Here is a 19913-nt window from a genome sequence, read left to right as displayed (position 1 = left end):
TTGGCAGACTTCTATTATGTAGTCATGGTGATAGGAATTTCCTCTGGCTTTAGTGAATGTTTCCCAGGCTTATAGATATTTATTGGTGAGAGAAAGAGACCAAATATTTTAGTCTTTTCTTCTAGTGTGCATTCAAAATTAGTACCAGATTTGAAATCCTATGAAAATACTCTCCCCCCAAATACCTCTATTCTAATACCCCCTACATACATGTATCCATTTCTTTTCATTTAAGTAATTCAGTTCTTGAACTAAACTTTCAGGAGACAACAGGTTTTGTGAAAAAGTGGTTTGACAGTAAATGAATAAATTCTTAGAATTTAGAATTCTATTTACCCATTAAGTAATCATAAATCGAAAGTTCCAGGAAAATATCCACTCTGTGGAGCCCTCTGAGCATAAATCATTCTACTACTCTATTCTCTGCTCACTGGATAGTATGCTACTCTCAGTTGTTATGGTTAGTTAAATGGGAGTTGTTCTATCTTACTACAATGACATTTCCCAGTTGTTATGGCTAGAAAAGTGGGAATTGATCTTGGTTCTTATTTTTCCCTAAATTTCAATTTGTCCCAATTCCCCATTCACTCTTTGTAACTTTCCCATCCTTTCACTCCTATACATTTTCCATGCTGTTAACTGCAACCTTCCTTATAAAATAAAAATATACATACAATCCTAATCTCCCAATTCTTCCTACCCTCCCCTTTCCCTGCTGTGTCCACTTGTCCATTCTCTGCGTCTGTGTCTCTATTCCTGCCCTGCAAATGGGTTCATGTGTACCATTGAAATATATACAGTACCATGTTTAAAATAGATAGCTACTGGGAACCTGCTATATAGCTCTTCAGGAGTTCCCAGTCCCCTACTTCCCCATTATTCAAAGTGTGGTCTGTTGATCCCTTACAATGCATCCCTTCAGAGCTTGTTGGAAATGCAGAATCTCGAGCTCCATGCTAGAATTACTGAGTCAGAACCTGTGTTTTAGCAAGATGCCTAGATGATTTGTATTCTTAGTTGCTTTTGCACACATAGATTTAAGAAGCACTGGCCTACAGGAAGATAGAGATTGCATAGCTTAACCTCACATACATGGCTCTCTATGCTGTGGCCCTTGTCTAACTTTCCTATCTCAGATCCCATCACCCTTCATGCCTTAGCTTGAACTATAGTCAATTATATTTGGTTCCCCAAACAATCTGAATTCCATTCTCCTGTTTCTATGTACCTGCTTTTCTTTATGTCTAGAATGCCTTTCAACTCTCTAACCTGATGCTTACTTAATGAGTTTCTTTTTAACCTTTAAGACTCAGCTCAAATGCAGATACCTCTGTAAATATTTTCCTTGATACTGCCCTACTGAACTGAGCTAGCCATTCTTCGTGTCCTCAGTACAATGTCTGTATCTGTATAATAGCCAATATCTAGTTGTACAATTAGTTTTTACATATGCCTATCTCTTGCTAGAATGTGAAGTCTTTGAAGATGGTAGGGAAGTTATTAATCATATTTATAGCCAACCACCTAGCATGGTGCTGACAGGTATACCATAAATGTTGATTGATTCTTTCATTTAACACACATTTGGTAGACACTGCGTTGCTACGTAAATGAACAAGTGGATGAAACACTTCTTTCCTGCAACTTATACAAATGTATGTGTATATTTATATGTATATGTATATATACATATGTATGTGTGTGTATAACATGCACTTCACAGGAAATATTTGTAAAAGGTATCTTTGTATTCTGATGGATAAACTATTCAGTTGACAGACAGGCAATTGGTGAACTTCTCTGTGAATGGTTGCTGGTCCTGAAATGATACTTGAAACGTCATTTTACTATAAAATAAATGGACTAAAAGTCCTCACACACTCCAAGACGAGTAGCAACTGGATCACATCTATGATAAACCTACTTATAACGATCAACTTTTAAACCTCTAAAATTCAAATATAAAAATCCTTGTAAGTCAATAGCACATTTTTATTAAACAAAAGCTAAAGCAGCCAGATCAGGTTTTCAGTTTAATAAAATAATGCCAACTTATGTCTGTTTAACTTCTCAGAGATTTTATATAGTATGATACTTAACCTAGTTTTGGGGGAAAATTATTTGACTTTATAATATGTATATGTTTACCATAAATATAGAGGTATAATTTTAAATTATATAGTATATTTTTAGCATAAAAACATTAAAATTTGTCTGAAAGCTATATAATATTTAAAAATGGATTTATTGTCCTAAATTATTAGGTCATGAAATAATTGAAGAAATAATAAAGGTGTCTTTTTTTTTTCCAAAGCAGGATGCATTATATTGCACTCAGCTTTCACGATACAAACTTGTCTAGGAAGGGAATGTGACTTCACAGCAATTCTGCTTTTTTTTTTTTTTAACATTGCTTTGCATTTTAGAGAACAAAGTGTACCAGTACCATTGAATAGTTTCACCTCAAGTAACCTCCAAAAAGAACTTAAAAAAACTATAATAATGATTATTGCTATACAGATGACATCAGTGCTATGCAAAAGGAGCCCTGAATAGGTGTTCTGTTATTCTGTGGTTCACATCTGAGTTAAAATTTTTAGTCACTTTCAAATATTTCCTTAAAATTATTCTGATAACCGACAGAAATACCACAGAATAATCAGATATACCACTTTCCCATGTATCAATATAGGCGACAATAGAGATTCTCCCTGAAGACCACTTACACATATTAAAAATTCCAAAAGTCGGGCTTCCCTGGTGGCGCAGTGGTTGAGAGTCCGCCTGTCGATGCAGGGAACATGGGTTCGTGCCCCGGTCCGGGAAGATCCCATATGCCGCGGAGTGGCTAGGCCCATGAGCCATGGCCGCTAAGCCTGCGTGTCCGGAGCCTGTGCTCCGCAACGGGAGAGGCCACAACAGTGAGAGGCCCGCATACCGCAAAAACAAAACAAAACAAAAAATTCCAAAAGTCAAATTTTAACATGTGAATCATACCATTTATTATCCATATCAGCAAGAATTGTGGTGTTCCCTAAAACACTGTTCAAAAAGTGTTAAAACAAAACTTATCTCTCCTATATTTCATGTTTTCACAAAGAGACATATAATTTATCATGCTGTATTTATGGTATCCCCAAATAAAATAAATTACTTATTTTTAAATAAGGCTCTAATTAGAAAATGTGAAGAGGAGTTCTGGATATTCTTGCTGATAAAAAGTATTTGAAAATCATTTGCTAAAGACGCCATAAATAAAAACATATTTTTAGCAAAAAAGAAATTCTCCCTCCCTTGTCTTTGTGTGAGTCTTCTAGGATTTCAAGCTATGGTGCTTTCTTGCTAGTCCTTTAAAATAAAACTGTTCTGAATTAATACACATGTAATGTACTTAGCAATCTGAAGTTCTATTTAAATTGAGGACAGGTCTAATTGCTAGTTCTTCCTGGCTGACTGCTTGATGTTGGCTATGGTGCCTGATCTGCAAAAGCCTGCACATTCTTTCATTGATTAACATTTGTCCAAAAACGTATATTCATAGGTGTCAGGAAGACAAGGCACATACAAAAACAATACCAATCTAACCCCCTTTGTGTTAGACTTTGCCGGAACTTTTAATATCTAAGAAGAATCTCTGACAAGAAAGAACTATGTACATTTAAAGTGATGGCATTCTAAGGGTATTTTTCAGAAAACACTGTCCAATGTATATGCAATTTTCAGAAACTCAAGAAGATTATAAGAACAAATTGATATGAATTGCATACTTAATAGGTTGTACTTATGTCTTATCAAAAGCTCAACTTTTTAAATCCTTTATTCTTTGGAAATATGGTAATTGTCCCCTTTCCCATGTAGTTAATTATAAATTTCAGGAAGAATTAAGTCGGCTAAAACTCTTTACTATTTTTTCTTTGTCTCTATGGTAGCAGTGAAAATAGAAATGAATTGCTTTGATCTTGTTTCTGAACGGCTTTTCTTTCCTCAAAGGATGGACCTTATTTGGCAGACCTGAAATTTTAGGTATTTTTCATTAGCTGTTTATTCAAAAGAGGTATTTTTTAAAGATGAATTTTAAAAAGTGTCAGGAAGAAAAATGTAGCTAATTTAAAAAAATCACAGCTTCTGTTTCCATAAGAGTTTGTAGTTTATGATATAATAGATAAGATCTGCCAATGAAGACTGTTCATTGACTGCAGTAGTAGATAATGTCCAAAGTTTCTTTCTTGCAGGGAGAAAAGTACACTTGTAGTTCATTTCTCTTGTTTCATCTTGTTATGTCAGTAGGATGCAGTGACAGCATGCAAATATCAATGGCATTTAAAGTATTTTACAAGAATATGTTTTTTTTTTTAATCTTTTATTTAGAGACTTAAATTACTCTATTGCATCTAACTCTACATAACAATAATTCAACTTTGGAGATTTCTAGAGCTTCAGAGAATATTGGGACATGCTTCCACAAAAAGCTAAAGTACCATAATATATTTCTTAAGAATATTTACAGACCAATTATTTCAAGTATGTGATCCCAGACTACACAGTCAATTCTGGCTCCCAAATTTAGTCATCCTAAAACTGTTGCAGTATTTCCAATGTTCTTTCCAACTTAGATTTAAAACTTAGATTTAAAATTCCTGATGTTTGCGAAGTACTTTCTTGAACTTTTTCTCATTTAATTTTCATAGTGAGCATGTGAGATAATTAGTATTATTTTATACTCAGAGGTGAGAAAATAGGCTTAGAGAAGCTAAGTGGGATAGGAGAAGAATCCCTGGTTAGTAAGATAAATATTAATATTTATATAAATATACTTATTATGATTAGAATGTATGTTGGACCCTGGGCTAAATATATTACTGTATTATCTCATATAATCCTTCTAATAATCCTCTAAACTGGGTATTATTCTCTCCACTTTATGGATGAGAAAACTGAAACTCACTGAGACTAAGAAACTTATTAACAGATCTAGAAAGTGAAAAATCTAGCATTCTAACACTGGTCCAGTGGATTCCTCATTGTTTTAAACATTTTCCTCCACCACCTTTCAGGGTTAATGTAACGATAGAATTAGCTAACAACTCATGTCAAGTGTCTGGCATCTAATAGGTGCTCAATAAATATTATTTCATTATACACCTAGGAAATGCCTCTCTCCATTGATACTGTAAAATAAGTTACAACAGTGACTCTCATGTGTAATAAATATTTAAATGTGGCCTGCTTTGAGCATTCAGAACTTATGTAACTCATCATAGTTAATTAATCCAGGAAGTCAGGTGGTTAGAAAATATTTTAACATAGACTGTTAATCCTTTTATGTACTAGTTAGCCACAGATTGCACCTCTGCTAACCTGGGCAAATGCCTGCCTGGAGTCACAAGAGATTTTGGAATGCATGATCATGACTCAGCATCACCATCACTGTCTGCTGAAAAACCTTCTTTCTCAGCATCCTGCGGAGAATGGGTCAGCAGAATTTTCCTCATTTACAGAAGAGCCAAATGCATGATTCCCCAACACGATGACAATCTTAGTAAGGATTTCCTCAGAAACAAATTAGGCCAGCTCATTTTAAACATCTTTGAAACCTGAGAAAGTAAAAGGAAACAAGTAGGAAGATAAGCCCAGGAAAGGATAAAGTTGTGTATTGAGGAACTGTGAGGAATTATGCCCAAAATGTAATGAGAAAGGTTAATACTGACCATGAGTGTGTTTAGCATCTGTAATATACTTTGAACAAGCAGGATAGAAGACACCTTATTTGGGGCTCCCCAGTGTTTATTTAAAACTTTTTTAATTGAAGTATTGTTGATGTACGATATTAGATGTTATAGGTGTACAATATTTAGTCATTCACAATTTTTAAAGATTATACTCCACTTACAGTTTTTATAAAATATTAGCTATATTCTCTGTGTTGTACAATATATCCTTGTAGCTTATTTTATACATAATAGTTTATTTAAAGCTTCTTAGTGTCAGTAATACCTACCCTGCTCTCTAGATGAAAACTCAGGCCGTCCTGTGACTTTCCATGAATTTCCAGTCACTTGCAAAGAATTAAAAGTCCTACAATCACTTAAAATCACAAATACAGTCTCAGTTAAGTAATGAAAATTGTCCAGTCTCAAATATTAATCAAAACTCTGTACACTTTTCCTGATTAAATACTCTCTCTTCCCTACTATGGGATCTTCAGATAGGATGTCTGCTTTGGGGGAATGGTTTGGGGATAGGCTTCTTCTTTTTCATCATTTGCTAGTTGGTTATTTATTCCTCCAGGTGTGGAGCATGATAGGGAAATAAAAAAAGCAGAGCAGAAAGTCCTTATTAGACTGGGATTGTCATATTTTTTGCTTTCTGAGCCTGACATATAATGATAATAATAACAAAAATGAAGAAAATATCTGATGTTTACGTTAATGTTGATTATGTCTAGAAATCATTCTAAGTACTTGTATTAATTCCTTTAATCTTCATAACTGAGACAAAGAGAGGTTAAGCAACTTGCCCAGGGTTATCACTGTTGTGGGTCTTAGGGAGTTTCTCTTTCTGGGCCTCTCTGACTAAATCTCCTCTAATGTGGATGATGCATTTCTTCAGCCCCAAGTTTTACAGCAGTCCACTCCACACAGAGGGTTGTCTTGGCAGGCATTGTAATGGCTCCAGGATGGCTCTTTTGTCCTTACAAACTCTGAACATGGAGACTGGCCCAGATGAAGCCACCTCTCCTGAGGCAATAACCAGCTTGCCATGTTATCTTACTTGTTAAATTTTTCAGGGGTGAGTCAGATCCCAGTATACTCACCTCTTAAATCCAAGGGAATTATATTAAGCTTTAGGTATATGCTCATTGACGCCTCTTTCACTAATCTTAGGTGAAAAGTTAGACCCCTCCTAGACCCTTTCCAAAGAAATCCTTTCTCTTTGTAAATCTCCAACCAGCTAACCCTTGTATATCCTCATTATCGATAAGGGTTTAGAGACCTGAAAGTGGTTCTTGATAATTTCCTTTGAAAATTATAGCACCTCCTTTGGAATCTCATTTTTATCATATCTTGGTATCTTAGACAGGGCTTCCAATATATTACCTTGTACATATATTTCTAACTATAGTGTACTTTGGTACCTGGCAAAATATGATTTTCTCCTTTTAACAACTTACTCTGAAATTATACGTCTTTATGGCAAATTAGGAAACTAATTGGATGAAAACCTTTATTTGCCTAAGGGCAATTATTTATACACATATGTGTGTACACAAACATATATGTATGTATGTATATATGCACACATTATATGTCTATATATATACACATTGCATATCTGTATATATGAAATTGATGATTTGGAGGCATCCTGGGAGTTGTTTTTCTTTTTTTTTTTTTCAAATTTTTGGAAGATTACCTTAATTCTTGATGTGCTGAAGCATATGTTTGACTAGAAGTCAGAAAATGTGTTTTCTAGTAATTTTAGTAAGCATTAACTCATAGATATTAATGTTTATAATAATCCTTTGAATATAATTATTCATTACATTTATAAAAGTACTTTACATCTTATAGTGTATTTGCAGACACATTGTTGTAGTCATTTTCGTTCTGCCATGCCACTTAGTTTTGCCCCTTGTACATCATGTTTTAATCTCTTTTTCTTCATCTGTCAAACACCTGAGAGTTTTAGAAAAGATGGGAAAGACACCTTAAGTGCTTTTCCAGAGACTAAACTCAGGAGAGCCTCTTGAGTTTTTTATAGGATCAGGCCTGGATCCCTCCAGATCCATTCCCTGGCAGGACTCCCTGCTGTCCATGCGGTGTGAAGTAGAAATAAATGAGGGGAAAGGCCGAAGTCAGCTTTCTCTGTAGCATAGAATCATACTTTCCCCTCATTCCCAGGTTTCTGTGGCCCAAAATCAAGAGGTTTCCTTACCAAGTCCAAGAATACCTTGATTCACTATCAGATGGTACATGGTACACCTTTACCTGGAAGGCCCTCTACTCACCCTTTCCATCCTAAAAGCTTTATTGGAAAACTGAAGTGTCTTCTCTATAAAACGCTTCCTGATTTATCCAGTCAGAGTTCAACATTCTTGCCTTTGGCCTTAGTTTCCCTGCACAGTTTTTTATGGCCCTTGCTCATCCCTTACTCCTGACCCCAAAATGGATGAGATGGATCTTTTAGATCTGTTATGTCACGTTTTATTTATACCATATTATTAATGTTGCTTTATAATTGCATGCTTATTAGTTTGTCTTTTTCCTTGGACTGGGAACTTCTTTAGACAGAGACTGAGTCTTGATATATCCTTATTTCTAATACAACAGCTAGCACTTACTAATTTCTCAATGAATGTTGACCAAATAAATGAATAAATGAATGAATGGTCCTAGTTTATAATCCTATTTTAAATGTAACATGTTGCACTGTATCTCCAAAAAGGTTGGGAGCTCTTGAAGAGAAAGGATTTAAATTTTTATATCTCTAAATTTTATATCTCTATATATACCTAGCATGGTACCTTCTATATAATACATGTTTGATAAATGAATAGCTGAATAAATATTTATATAGCACTATCATGTGATACTTCTCAACCCAGAAAAAACTTCTATGATTATGAGAATCATTTTATTGTGAACAGAACAACAGAAGCTTTTAGTTTTTTCTCTGCTTTCAGAAGAACATGCTATTTTGAATGAAACATTTAGGTCAAAATTTTATTTGGATGAATCATTTCTCACCCTGCCACACACAAACTTGTTCTGAGGATTAAATAACGAAAATGTCTATATAGTCATTGGTAAACTCCAAAGCGCTCTAACAGATATAAGCCCCTGATACACAAAAAATTTCTACTCTCTCTGGGGATGGGACAGGTTGAGCAGAAAATCTTTAGAGTTTTCTTTGTCAAGTGTTTGTCACTATTGAAATTCTTTGTAGTTACATATTTACATAATCAATCTGAGATTTAATTGTCCAGCATATTTGGCTCATTTGCTCAGGATATTCTGGAATGAAATGTGTTAAGATGTTACAGTTGGAAAAAGACCATCAAGGAAGATGAGAGACTTGGAGACATCAACCTATCTAAATAGCATAGTATTTTAAAAAGACCAAAACCCACTGATAGTTTTGTCTCTTAATATAACATGTTTTTCAAGGTTAGCATTTCAGATCCTGAATCCTGATCGAGTCACATATCAACAATATAGAGGTATAAATATTCAGGGTAGATGGATGAGAGAGAGAAGGGGAAGTGAAATCTGTCTTTAGGGTAATTTGTCACCAACTTCTATCTTAAACTCTTACTTGGAGAGATAGGCTGGCTCTTGAGGGAATTCTAATGTTTCCTCTTGATTTTTGGCCTAAGAATTAAATTAAAAATAGCCTAGAGAGTGTCCTTTCCCCTAGTTTTCATACTGGTCCTTGCTGGCCTTCTAAAGAAGGCTGGGGACCTGCCAAGTAGGCAGTAACCCCAAACTCTGTCATGGTGCCCACATTAAATATTGGAGAGAAAAAATACTAAAAAAGGAGAAGGAAAAATTCTAGGAAAAAGAGCAATTTTAACCCTTTTACTTCCACTGCTGTGACAATTCCCTTGACGTATGTTAGATTTTGTCTTCCTTAGAAGTAGAATGAAGTGGTAGGTAAAACCTGAGGTTGGGGTTTTCAGTAACCACACTTCACTGGAAAGCTCTTGTGAGATTATCTGGTCTGGCAGTTCTTAAATTTTACTACCATGCAAACTCACAGAGATATAACCATATCCTATGGTAACAGTAGATCAGAATGACAGGGATATTCAACTGGAAGGTGTACCCCTTTGGAGGAGGAAACATATTAGATTATTGGGAGGAATATAGGTTGGTATATGAGGGGATCAAATAAACCCCTCTCATTTTATACATGAGAAAAATGAGGTTTAAAGTGTTAAAGTAACTTTCCCAAAGTTCCACAGATAGATTAATGGGGACACTAGGTAGATTAATGGGGACACTACTGAAATCTAAGATCCTAACTTCTATTCCAGTCTTATTTTTTTCTAGTCACACACTGTGGATTACCAAATAATATATGTTTTCATGGCATCTGTCTTCAGTAGGCCTTTTTATATATCTGCCCCTGTGTAATCATATTGTCAATCTTCTTGATTAAAACACTAATGGGAAGGCTTTAGTATCTAAAACTCAGGTAATAGTGGGACAGGAGACTCACACAGATTCCCATCTTTCTTTACTCCATGGTATATATCCATAGAAGCTTAAACACTACTTATTTATGCCCCTCATCACATTTTTTTTCTTTTTTACTATTCTTTTTCATTATGGTTTATCACAGGATATTGTATATAGTTCCCTGTGCTATATATTAGGACCTTGTTGTTTATCCATTCTAAATGTAATAATTCGCATCTACCAACCCCAAATTCCCAGTCCATCCCTCTCCCTCACCCTTTCCCCCTTGGCAACCACAAGTCTGTTCTCTATGTCTGTGAATATATTTCTGTTTTGTAGATAGGTTCATTTGTGCCATATTTTAGGTTCCACATATAAGTGATATCATACGATATCTTTCTCTTTCTGACTTGCTTCACTTAGTATGATAATCTCTAGTTGCATCCATGTTGCTGCAAATGGCATTATTTCATTCTTCGTTATGGCTGAGTAGTATTCCATTGTATATATGTACCACATCATCTTTATCCATTCATCTGTGGATGAACATTAAGGTTGTTTCCATGTTTTGTGTATTGTAAACAGTGCCACTATGAACACAGGGGTGCATGTATCTTTTTGAATTATAGTTTTATTCAGGTATATTCCAGGAGTGGGATTGCTGGATCATATGGTAATTCTAATTTTAGTTTTCTGAGGAACATCCATAATGTTTTCGATAGTGGCTGTACCAACTTACATTCCCACAAACAGTGTAGGAATGTTTCCTTTTCTTCTCCACATCCACGCCAGCATTTGTTATTTGTAGACTGTTAGTGATGGCCATTCTGACCAGTGTCACCTATATATCCTCTTTTTTCTTTTTCTTTTTTTTTTTAAATGGTGTGTTAGTTTCTGCTTTATAACAAAGTGAATCGGTTATACATATACGTATGTTCCCATATCTCTTCCCTCTTGCGTCTCCCTCCCTGCCACCCTCCCTATCCCACCCCTCCAGGCTGTCACAAAGCACCGAGCTAATATCCCTGTGCCTTGTGGCTGCTCCCCCCTAGCTATCTACCTTACTACGTTTGTTAGTGTGTATATGTCCATGACTCTCTCTCGCCCTGTCAAAGCTCACCCTTCCCCCTCCCCATACCCTCAAGTCCATTTTCTAGTAGGTCTGTGTCTTCATTCCTGTCTTACCCCTAGGTTCTTCATGACATTTTTTTTTCTTAAATTCCATATATATGTGTTAGCATACGGTATTTGTCTTTCCCTTTCTCACTTACTTCACTCTGCATGACAGACTCTAGGTCCATCCACCTCATTACAAATAGCTCAATTTCGTTTCTTTTTATGGCTGAGTAATATTCCATTGTATATATGTGCCACATCTTCTTTATGCATTCATCCGATGATGGACACTTAGGTTGTTTCCATCTCTGGACTATTGTAAATAGAGCTGCAATGAACATTGTGGTACAAGACTCTTTTTGAATTATGGTTTTCTCAGGGTATATACCCAGGAGTGGGATTGCTGAGTTGTATGGTAGTTCTATTTGTAGTTTTTTAAGGAACCTCCATACTGTTCTCCACAATGGCTGTATCAATTTACATTCCCACCAACAGTGCAAGAGGGTTCCCTTTTCTCCACACCCTCTCCAGCATTTATTGTTTCTAGATTTTTGATAATGGCCATTCTGAGTGGTGTGAGATGATATCTCATTGTAGTTTTGATTCGCATTTCTCTAATGATTAGTGATGTTGAGCATTATTTCATGTGTTTGTTGGCAGTCTGTATATCTTCTTTGGAGAAATGTCTATTTAGGTCTTCTGCCCATTTTTGGATTGGGTTGTTTGCTTTTTTGTTATTGAGCTGCATGAGCTGCTTATAAATTTTGGAGATTAATCCTTTGTCAGTTGCTTCATTGGAAAATATTTTCTCCCATTCTGAGGGTTGTCTTTTGGTCTTGTTTATGGTTTCCATTGATGTGCAAAAGCTTTGAAGTTTCATTAGGTCGCATTTGTTTATTTTTGATGTTATTTGCATTCCTCTAGGAGGTGGGTCAAAAAGGATCTTGCTGTGATTTATGTCATAGAGTGTTCTGCCTATGTTTTCCTCTAAGAGTTTGATAGTTTCTGGCCTTACATTTAGGTCTTTAATCCATTTTGAGCTTATTTTTGTGTATGGTGTTAGGGAGTGTTCTAATCTCATACTTTTACATGTAGCTGTCCAGTTTTCCCAGCACCACTTATTGAAGAGGCTGTCTTTTCTCCGCTGTATATTCTTGCCTCCTTTATCAAAGATAAGGTGACCATATGTGCCTGGGTTTATCTCTGGGCTTTCTATCCTGTTCCATTGATCTATCTTTCTGTTTTTGTGCCAGTACCATACTGTCTTGATTACTGTAGCTTTGTAGTATAGTCTGAAGTCAGGGAGCCTGATTCCTCCAGCTCCGTTTTTCATTCTCAAGATTGCTTTGGCTATTCGGGGTCTTTTGTTTTTCCATACAAATTGTGAAATTTTTTGTTCTAGTTCTGTGAAAAATGCCAGTGGTAGTTTGGTAGGGATTGCATTGAATCTGTAGATTGCTTTGGGTAGTAGAGTCATTTTCACAATGTTGATTCTTCCAATTCAAGAACATGGTATATCTCTCCATCTGTTTGTATCATCTTTAATTTCTTTCATCAGTGTCTTATAATTTTCTGCATACAGGTCTTTTGTCTCCTTAGGTAGGTTTACTCCTAGATATTTTATTCTTTTTGTTGCAATGGTAAATGGGAGTGTTTTCTTGATTTCACTTTCAGATTTTTCATCATTAGTGTATAGGAATGCCAGAGATTTCTGTGCATTAATTTTGGATCCTGCTACTTTACCAAATTCATTGAATAGCTCTAGAAGTTTTCTGGTAGCATCTTTAGGATTCTCTATGTGGAGTATCATGTCATCCTCAAACAGTGACAGCTTTACTTCTTTTCCAATTTGGATTCCTTTTATTTCCTTTTCTTCTCTGATTGCTGTGGCTAAAACTTCCAAAACTATGTTGAATAAGAGTGGTGAGAGTGGGCAACCTTGTCTTCTTCCTGATCTTAGTGGAAATGCTTTCAGTTTTTCACCATTGAGGACGATGTTGGCTGTGGGTTTGTCATATATGACCTTTATTATGTTGAGGAAAGTTCCCTCTATGCCTAGGTTCTGCAGGGTTTTTATCATAAATGGGTGTTGAATTTTGTCAAAAGCTTTCTCTGCATCTATTGAGATGATCATGTGGTTTTTCTCCTTCAATTTGTTAATATGGTGTATCACGTTGATTGATTTGCATATATTGAAGAATCCTTGCATTCCTGGAATAAACCCCACTTCGTCATGGTGTATGATCCGTTTAATGTGCTGTTGGATTCTGTTTGCTAGTATTTTGTTGAGGATTTTTACATCTATGTTCACCAGTGATATTGGCCTGTAGTTTTCTTTCTTTGTGACATCCTTGTCTGGTTTTGGTATCAGGGTGATGGTGGCCTCGTAGAATGAGTTTGGGAGTGTTCCTCCCTCTGCTATATTTTGGAAGAGTTTGAGAAGGATAGGTGTTAGCTCTTCTCTAAATGTTTGATAGAATTCGCCTGTGAAGCCATCTGGTCCTGGGCTTTTGTTTGTTGGAAGATTTTTAATCACAGTTTCAATTTCAGTGCTTGTGATTGGTCTGTTCATATTTTCTATTTCTTCCTGATTCAGTCTTGGCAGGTTGTGCATTTCTAAGAATTTGTCCATTTCTTCCAGGTTGTCCATTTTATTGGCATAGAGTTGCTTGTAGTAATCTCTCATGATCTTTCGTATTTCTGCAGTGTCAGTTGTCACTTCTCCTTTTTCATTTCTAATTCTATTGATTTGAGTCTTCTCCCTTTTTTTCTTGATGAGTCTGGCTAATGGTTTATCAATTTTGTTTATCTTCTTAAAGAACCAGCCTTTAGTTTTATTGATCTTTGCTATGGTTTCCTTCATTTCCTTTTCATTTATTTCTGATCTGATTTTTATGATTTCTTTCCTTCTGCTAACTTTGGGGTTTTTTTGTTCTTCTTTCTCTAATTGCTTTAGGTGCATTTTTATTTCCTCTTTGATTTCTTCAGTGATCACTTCGTTATTAAGTAGTGTATTGTTTAGCCTCCATGTGTTTGTATTTTTTACAGACCTTTTCCTGTAATTGATACCTAGTCTCATAGCGTTGTGGTCGGAAAAGATACTTGATACAATTTCAATTTTTAAAAAATTTACCAAGGCTTGATTTGTGACCCAAGGTATGATCTATCCTGGAGAATGTTCTATGAGCACTTGAGAAAAATGTGTATTCTGTTGTTTTTGGATGGAATGTCCTATAAATACCAATTAAGTCCATCTTGTTTAATGTATTATTTAAAGCTTGTGTTTCCTTATTTATTTTTATTTTGGATGATCTGTCCCTTGGTGAAAGTGGGGTGTTAAAGTCCCCTACTATGAATGTGTTACTGTCGATTTCCCCTTTTATGGCTGTTAGTATTTGCCTTATGTATTGAGGTGCTCCTATGTTGGGTGCATAACTATTTACAATTGTTATATTTTCTTCTTGGATCGATCCCTTGATCATTATGTAGTGTCCTTCTTTGTCTCTTCTAATAGTCTTTATTTTAAAGTCTATTTTGTATGATATGAGAATTGCTACTCCAGCTTTCTTTTGGTTTCCATTTGCATGAAATATCTTTTTCCATCCCCTTACTTTCAGTCTGTATGTGTCTCTAGGTCTGAAGTGGGTCTCTTGTAGACAGCAAATATATGGGTCTTGTTTTTGTATCCATTCAGCCAATCTGTGTCTTTTGGTGGGAGCATTTATTCCATTTACATTTAAGGTAATTATTGATATGTATGTTCCTATTCCCATTTTCTTAATTGTTTTGGGTTCGTTATTGTAGGTCTTTTCCTTCTCTTGTGTTTCTTGCCTAGAGAAGTTCCTTTAGCAGTTGTTGTAGGGCTGGTTTGGTGCTGCTGAAGTCTCTCAGGTTTTGCTTGTCTGTAAAGGTTTTAATTTCTCCATCAAATCTGAATGAGAACTTGCTGGGTAGAGTAATCTTGGTTGTAGGTTTTTCCCCTTCATCACTTTAAGTATGTCCTGCCAGTCCCTTCTGGCTTGCAGAGTTTCTGCTGAAAGATCAGATGTTAACCTTATGGGGATTCCCTTGTGTGTTATTTGTTGTTTTTCCCTTGCTGCTTTTAATATGTTTTCTTTGTATTTAATTTTTGACAGTTTGATTAATATGTGTCTTGGCGTATTTCTCCTTGGATTTATCCTGTATGGGACTCTCCGTGCTTCCTGAACTTGATTAACTATTTCCTTTCCCATATTAGGGAAGTTTTCAACTATAATCTCTTCAAATATTTTCTCAGTCCCTTTCTTTTTCTCTTCTTCTTCTGTAACCCCTATAATTCAAATGTTGGTGCATTTAATGTTGTCCCAGAGGTCACTGAGACTGTCCTCAGTTCTTTTCATTCTTTTTTCTTTATTCTGCTCTGCAGTAGTTATTTCCACTATTTTATCTTCCAGGTCACTTATCCGTTCTTCTGCCTCAGTTATTCTGCTATTGATCCCATCTAGAGTATTTTTAATGCCATTTATTGTATTCTTCATCGTTGTTTGTTTCATCTTTAGTTCTTCTAGGTCCTTGTTAAATGTTTCTCGCATTTTGTCTATTCTATTTCCAAGATTTTGGATCATCTTTACTATCATTATTCTGAATTCTTTTTCAGGTAGACTGCCTATTTCCTCTTCATTTGTTGGGTCTGGTGGGTTTTTATCTTGCTCCTTCATCTGCTGTGTGTTTTTCTGTCTTCTCATTTTGCTTATCTTGCTGTGTTTGGGGTCTCCTTTTTCCAGGCTGCAGGTTCATAGTTTCCGTTGTTTTTGGTGTGTGTCCCTAGTGGCTAAGGTTGGTTCAGTGGGTTGTGTAGGCTTCCTGGTGGAGGGGACTAGTGCCTGTGTTCTGGTGGATGAGGCTGGATCTTGTCTTTCTGGTGGGCAGGTCCACGTCTGGTGGTGTGTTTTGGGGTGTCTGTGGACTTATTATGATTTTAGGCAGCCTCTCTGCTAATGGGTGGGGTTGTGTTCCTGTCTTGCTAGTTGTTTGGCATAGTATGTCCAGCACTGTAGCTTGCTGGTCGTTGAGTGAAGCTGCGTGCTGGTGTTGAGACGGAGATCTCTGGGAGATTTTCGCCGTTTGATATTATGTGGAGCTGGGAGGTCTCTTGTGGACCAGTGTCCTGAAGTTGGCTCTCCCACCTCAGAGGCACAGCACTGACTCGTGGCTGCAGCACCAAAAGCCTTTCATCCACATGGCTCAGAATAAAAGGGAGAAAAAGTAGAAAGAAAGAATTAGTAGAAGTAGAAAAAAAGAAAGAAAGAAAGAAGGAAAGAAAGGAGCGGGGGAGGGAGGAAGGAAGGAAGGAGGGAAGGAAGGACGAAAAGAAAGAAAGAAGATAAAGTAAAATAAAATAATGTTATGAAATTAAAAAATAATTATTAAGAAAAAAATCAAAACAAAAAACAAAACAAAATGGACGGATAGAACCCTAGGACAAATGGTGGAAGCAAAGCTATACAGACAAAATCTCACACAGAAGCATACACATACACACTCACAAAAAGAGGAAAAGGGGAAAAAATAATAAACCTTGCTCTCAAAGTCCACCTCCTTAATTTGGGATGATTGGTTGTCTATTTATGTATTCCACAGATGCAGGATACATCAAGTTGATTGTGGAGCTTTAATCCGCTGCTTCTGAGGCTTTTGGGAGAGATTTCCCTTTCTCTTCTTTGTTCTCACAGCTCCCGGGGCTCAGCTTTGGATTTGGCCCCGCTTCTGCGTGTAGGTCGCCGGAGGGCAGCTGTTCTTCGCTCAGACAGGACGGGGTTAAAGGAGCCGCTGATTCGGGGGCTCTGGGGGAGGGAGGGGCACGGAGTGCGCGGCGAGCACGCCTGCGGCAGAGGCCGGCGTGACGTTGCACCAGTCTGAGGCGCGCCGTGCGTTCTCCCGGGGTAGTTGTCGCTGGATCCCGGGACCCTGGCAGTGGCCGGCTGCACAGGCTCCCCGGAAGGGGGGTGTGCATAGTGACCTGTGCTCGCACACAGGCTTCTTGGTGGCGGCAGCAGCAGCCTTAGCGTCTCATGCCCATCTCTGGGGTCCGTGCTGTTAGCCGCGGCTCACGCCCGTCTCTGGGGCTCCTTTAAGCAGCGCTCTTAATCCCTTCTCCTCGCGCACCAGGAAACAAAGAGGGAAGAAAAAGTCTCTTGCCTCTTCGGCAGCTCCAGACCTTTTCCCGGACTCCCTCCCGGCTAGCCGTGGCGCACTAACCCCCTGCAGGCTGTGTTCACGCCGCCAACCCCAGTCCTCCCCCGGCGCTCCGACCGAAGCCCGAGGACCGAAGCCCGAGCCTCAACTCCCAGCCCCGGCCGCCCCGGCGGGTGAGCAGACAAGCCTCTCAGACTAGTGAGTGCCAGTCGGCCCTGATCCTCTGTGCGGGAATCTCTCCGCTTTGCTCTCCGCACCCCTGTTGCTGTGCTCTCCACCGCGGCTCCGAAGCTTTCCCCCTCCGCCACCCGCAGTCTCCGCCTGCGAAGCGGCTTCCTAGTGTGTGGGAACCTTTCCTCCTTCACAGCTCCGTCCCACTGGTGCAGGTCCTGTCCCTATTGTCTCTGTTGTTTATTTTTTCTTTTGCCCTACCCAGGTACGTGGGGGGTTTCTTGCCTTTTGGGAGGTCTGAGGTCTTCTGCCAGAGTTCAGTAGGTGTTCTGTAGGAGTTGCTCCATGTATAGATGTATTTCTGGTGTATCTGTGGGGAGGAAGGTGATCTCTGCCTCTTACTCTTCCGCCATCTTCCCGGAAGCGTCCGCCCCATCACATTTTATGAGTACTTATATTCCTCCACCTAAGCACAGCTCACTTATTTATTGAATTTTCCTTCTTTACCATATGCTCCATAAAGATATATAGTATCTAGATGTAAAACAAGCTTATTATTACTACTCTCTACTAACAATAACAATTATGAATTATTACAAAGGACACATTCCTCACCATTGACGTTGGTAGGACTTATCATAATTAAAAATAAGAATAACTAGCATTTTAATAATGCTTTCAATTTCAAAAGGCGTTTCTTCACATGTAGATAAATTATATTTATCTGGCTTAAGGTATCAGAAAAGAACAATAAAAGTGTCCTTTTACTTTGTGTGTTCTTTTTCATAACATCCTTGAAAATTGTGGTAATTATCTGAAGCAAATCTTTATCATCTGATAGAAGTCCCGTGAATTAGGTGAGATACTAACACTGTTCTACAGCTGTGACTCCCAAGACTCAGAGCCACCTCCTGTTAGCAGGCACTTGGTTGAGCTTAGCTTGAAACTGTGGTCATCTGACACCAGCCCAGTGCACCCTATGTACCCTGTTGGTACCGTATGTCATGTTTTGATTTAAACAAGAAAGCTGAGCATGGAGATTGATGATGTAAGTGTATTTTTATGGTGACTCTATCAATAATCCCTTAAACAGCACTTCAGAGTTTAGTGATGCCTTAAAAATATATCACCTAAATAAAGGTTTCTCTAAAAGGCTTACAAATCACAAAATAGGATTCTTAGCACAAGTACTGAATTCAGTACTTTATTACAGTTAAGTTAGACATGTTAAGGATCATTGATAAAATGAAATCATGTTAGTTGATGACATGTCTTAAGCCCCATTAAACAGAAAATGAAAAATACCAGCTTATCATAGAAGGAGCAAGCATGGGCTGCAGAGTCCGTAAAATTCTTGCTGCAATCCCAGTTAGGCTGCTTTCTTGTAGGGTAACTTATAGATGAGTTTCTTACCCTCTGTGAGCCTCAGTTTTCTCTCCTGTAATGGGCATAGCAACACATCCATCCATATTTGTTATAGCAACTAGTGATAATGTACTGAGTCCAGAATAACCTTTAGCATATTTTGTAGCTCAGTAAATCACAGCTGTGGTTAATATGATTACTTATTAACATAATTTGTAGTATTTATATATTATAATTGAGTGTACAATAAGTAAGGATAAAAGATGTTGTATTAGAATCACCTCCTCCCCTTTTAGCACTAATCAGGACTCTTAAAGGAAAGCACTTCATTCTCTCTAAAAGGCCAATTAGAACTGAATTTATTGGAGTCACAGCAAAAGAATAGGTTACCTCGAGATACATTTCTTATGTAAAAAGAAGTGCCTGGCAAATTGTTTAGAATGTTAAATCTCTGTGCTCCTTGTTTCATTTCTTTGTACCTCAGTTTCTGATGTGACAGGAAAGGCCTCTAAAATCTATCCTGTGCAACTCTACATTCTGGGATTCTATGAAATGCCCTAGAGAGAATCATCACCACAAGCTTACAATCTGGAAGGGGAGACAAGTAAACAAGTCTTTCTGTACCTTGACTCAAGAGATTTCACAGGGGTACAGCATGTATTGGTGCCCTCTGGGAGCCTGGAGGAGAGACCAGTTCTGCTTCTAGGTTAGGAGGATTCTCAGGTGGTTCCCACCAGGACCTGAAAGGCCAGTTGCTGAGGAAGCCTGGTTCCAAAAACCTAGGCCTTAGCGAAATACAAAAACCAAAGAATAATTTCTTGTGCCTTGATAAGAGTAGAAATGACATACCTAGTTTCTTTTAGCACTGCACCAAAAAATTATTCTCAAAGACTTCTCCTATACTTG

At 37.5% G+C, this 19913-nt stretch overlaps 1 protein-coding gene across 1 annotated transcript in view; it reads left to right on the top strand.

Annotated features, from left to right (window-relative positions):
* Positions 1 to 19913, top strand: part of LOC149748752 (disks large 1 tumor suppressor protein-like) — a 588852-nt gene that overhangs the window by 503423 nt on the left and 65516 nt on the right. The window lies entirely within an intron of this gene.

Source organism: Delphinapterus leucas, chromosome 7 (assembly GCF_059928025.1).
Source record: "Delphinapterus leucas isolate spDelLeu-1000000601 "Yukka" chromosome 7, BTC_Dleu_Yukka2, whole genome shotgun sequence".
Lineage (NCBI taxonomy): Eukaryota > Metazoa > Chordata > Mammalia > Artiodactyla > Monodontidae > Delphinapterus > Delphinapterus leucas.
Note: the sequence above shows the minus strand (reverse complement) of the source record. Positions and strands in the feature narration are given on the sequence as shown.